We start from the raw sequence: 3,999 nt of genomic DNA on the forward strand, positions 1-3,999 counted from the left end.
GGCTGGCGGCTTCCCCCGCCCGCAGCATCCTCCGCTCCGCTCTGCGCCGCGCCCGGCGCCGCCTCCGCGGCACCGCGGGGCTGCGACAAGCGGGGCGGGGCCGGGAGCGGCGGCACGCCCCGACCCACCCACCCCGGAGCGCTCCGGCTCGGCCGTGGGGATGAGGGGACGCTGCCCCTGCACCCCGGATCACCCGGTGTGCCCCCACACCCGCCCAGCGGGGTTCCTCCCCTCAGGTGCCACTTACCTGTCCCCTGCGGTGGTACACGCGTGCCCACAGTGCCACCCGCCTGCCACCCCCTGTGTCACACAGATGCCTCCAGTACTGCTCAGTGGTCCCTCTCACCATTACCTGCCACTCCCAGTCACACCACCCAGTGACCCCTGCCCACCCCGGTATCACCCCCCTCCTTGCCCCCATCCCCACCAGTGACACTGGGCAGCACCCCCAGCCCAGGGACCCCCAGGGACAGTCTGGGCCCCTGAGGCTGGTTCAGGGCATGACACCTCTGTTCCTGTGCCGTCCGCGGCTCGGGGGGCTCCTGGGGGAAGGACAAGCCCCCCACTTTTCCCAGCAGGTCACATGGGGAAGCGGTCAGTGCAGCTGCTGGCACTGATCAGCTGCTGCTGATCCCCTCCAGCAGCACCCCAGGGCTGCACAGCGCTGGGGGGAAGAGGGGGCAGGTAAAAGCCCCCCTCCAGTGCACACCTCTGTCTTCCCCATCCTTCCCAGCTCTGCTCCGCACCAGGAGCAGCTGCATCTGCCAGGCACAGCCTCTGGAGGCAGGAGCTGCCTGTCTGCTCCAGTGCACCCCAACAGATCCCCCAGTTCCCCCAACGTTACATTACTGGGAAGCACTGGGCAGCCCCTCATTTTCCCCTTGGAGCTGAAAGGGAAGGATGGACGCTTTGACCAGTTGCTTAAGCCCACCGGTGATTAATTAGTCTGGCAGCGCAAGTTAGTGGAGCATCACATGATTTTGATTTGAGTTGATAACACGAGCGCTATAAATATCAGACGGGAGATGTGCAGAGAGGCGGATCAGCTGCCTCGATGGCCTCAGCTACTCAGTGGTGATGAGCAAAGGTTGTCCCCGGGGCTCCCCCCTTCACCCCCTCCCCGCAGAGAGACACACGGATCCCCCTCCTCAACTGCTTCCTACATGCACAGCCCCAAAGGCGGCTGAGAAAAGCCAAAACAAAGAGCAGCCACCGCCATGGGAAGCCCAGGGGTGGCTTTTTACCCCATTTGTCAGCCTGTCACTGTCACACCGGGAGCCACAGCCCCAGCAGTGACACTGTGTCCATGCTCTGGGATGTCACACCTGGGCTTGGTGCCAGCGGGAGCATCGGCCAAAGAAAAGGACTTGGACTCCACGATCTTAAAGGTCTTTTCCAACCTAAATAGTTCCACGAGGGGCAGAGGGTGACATCAACACCGGGAGCCTGCTCCAGCTCTCAGTGCTGGCACCCAGCTGGGAACCCCAAGGGCTGATCCCTGCTCACCCCAACACTTATTTTGGGGAGCCTGTTCAGGACATGAATCATTTACAAACCCAGCACAGCCCTGCACTGCTGAGCTGCCAGCCCTGCTCCCCTGCCTCACTCCAGCCAGCACCGACAGCGGGAAACACGAGCCTGGGAAAGGGAGCCAGAACATTTCATTACCGGCACACACCAGACTGCAGGGTTTTAGTGCAGACAATAATTCAAAGTTATCCCCGTGCAGATCCACAGCCCAGCAGTCATTACAGGCAGAGCTGCTGCCTGCACGCAGGGCTCGTGTTTTTTTTTTTCCCAGCGATTACTGCAGCAGAGGATTTTGTAGGACAGTGCCGCAGTGGAGCGCGGGAGCGCTGGCAGGAGCTGGGTGGTGACACGGCTTCGAGGGCAGGTTCCCTCCCAGCTCTGCCCGGCCGTGTTCCCAGATCCCAGCACACATAAAGCTGGGACAAACCCCAGCGGAGGAGACCTGGAGGGGGAACTCAGAGAAAACACAGCGTTTAACCCCAAAATGCACCTGCTGCTGGAAAAGATGCAAGTCTGAAGCTCGCGCTGCCCCGCTGTGGGATTTGGGGTGTGCGTTCGGCAGGGAAGGAGGATCCTGCTCTTGCCTCCTTGTGCCGAGGGGGAAACTGAGTTATGGCAGAGCACAGTGGTTGAAGTTAAAGAGAAGAGCGAGCGGCTCACCCACGGCAGCAAACACCTGTCTGTACACCCAGTCCATTCCCAGTGCGCTCCCAGTTCCCCCAGCAGTCACTGGCACACGCTGTGGAGCCACCAAGCCCTCTCTCCCTGGGCTGTCTCTGCTCCCAGCCTGGGCAGCCCCGCAGGAGGCAATGGCTGGGGAGGGGTTGGCCCTCCATTGGTGGGTGCTGAGCCCACACGAGGGCTGCCGTGTCCTTGGCCCCCCAGCTCCCGGCTGGGAAGGTTCTGGGAGCCCACCCTCTGCCCAGAGGGGTGACCCCAGACCCCTGGGGATTCCATCTGGGTGGCAGGGCAGCTGGGCAGATGGAAAAGCATCTGGGCAGGAAGGGGAGACAGCAAATCCTGCCCTCGCTGCAAATGCTGCCCCAAAAAGGGGGTTAATTTTCGAGGACTGAAGGTCCTGCTGACTTCTCCAAGTGTCACAAACACTGTTTTGTCACGGCCTCGGTCGCCAAGGGCTCACGAGCAGCGTTCTATGGGTTTCCCAGGTAGGCACTACACGAGGCTGGTTCCTCCCAGCTTTGCTAACTCAGCTCAAAGCTGCACATGAGTGGGTGGCTTTGGCAAGCAGGAGGTTCTGAGAGCTCTCCAGGGCTGCGTGCAGGAGGCAGGTGGGTTTGGGATCCTGGCATCTGGAATTGCACCTCTCACTCCTACACCTGCCTCAGGGCTGGCTTTGCCCCAGGAGGATGAAGCCACCTCCAAATTCTCACCTGGGCAAGCAGGGCCCTCCATACCCGCTGCTGCATCCCGGTGAGTGGGATCCCCCTGGACATCCCAGGGTGATATCCAGCCTGGGGAAACACACACTAGCGTTGCTTCTCCATCACCTCCCTGCCTGCTGGACCTCATCTCCATGGGACCACCAGGGCTTTGCACAAGGCCCGCAGGGACTCTCACACACCGAGTGCTGGGGACAACTGGCTGCAGATGCTGCTTCAAATTTCCATTCTTCCCCCTCCTCATTCCCTCTCCCGTGGCTGGCTGGTCACCACAGCCACATCCAAACCTGCCATGGCTCTTTCCAGCTCAATCTATTCCCACACCATCCATTTGCAAAGTCCCTGGTTTGTTCCTTTGGGGTTTAAATGCCAATTCTCCCTTTTTAACTAAAGCACTTCAAGGTATGTGTCACACCAGTCCCACTCACTCCCCAAACCCAGCAGTGGTGAACACACCAGGGGGGAGCTCACCTTTGCAGGCTGAGACTGAAGCTCAGAGTCACCAGGATTTTAACCATTACCAAAACATCCCAATGGCCCCAAAACTGGGAGGTTCCCCAAGCCCCTCATGCCGAGGCCTTCAAGGGGGAAGGGCACAGGGATGAACTGAGGCTGGGTCCTCCCTCCTGCCCCCCAGCAGCAGGTGAGGGTGCCTGCCCCGGGGGGAACAGGGAAGGAGGGCAGGGAGGGTGCTCAGAGAGCCTTGTTGAGGGAATGGGGGAGCCTTGTTGGGGGGAGCCAAGGCAGGGGGTTAAGGGGAAGCACCCACAGGGCAGCAGAGCCCCCCCTCAATGAACCCTCCCCCTTAATCAACCCCCCTACAGTGAGCCCCCCTCCCCTCAATGAAGCCCCCTCTCAATTAACTTCCCCTACAATGAAACTCCTCTGAATGAACCTCCCCCTCAATAACCCCCCTGACAATGAACTCCCCTTACAACGAGCCCCCTCCCGCAGTGAACTCCCCTCTCAGTGAACTTCCCCCACAGTGAGACCCCTCTCAGTGAACCTGCCCCTCAATAACCACCCTTACAATGAACCCCCCTCTCCTCAATGAACCTCCCTCTACAAT

This window comes from Empidonax traillii, unplaced genomic scaffold (assembly GCF_003031625.1).
Source record: "Empidonax traillii isolate 1590-97213 ecotype Southwest subspecies unplaced genomic scaffold, ASM303162v1 scaffold1492:size189942, whole genome shotgun sequence".
Lineage (NCBI taxonomy): Eukaryota > Metazoa > Chordata > Aves > Passeriformes > Tyrannidae > Empidonax > Empidonax traillii.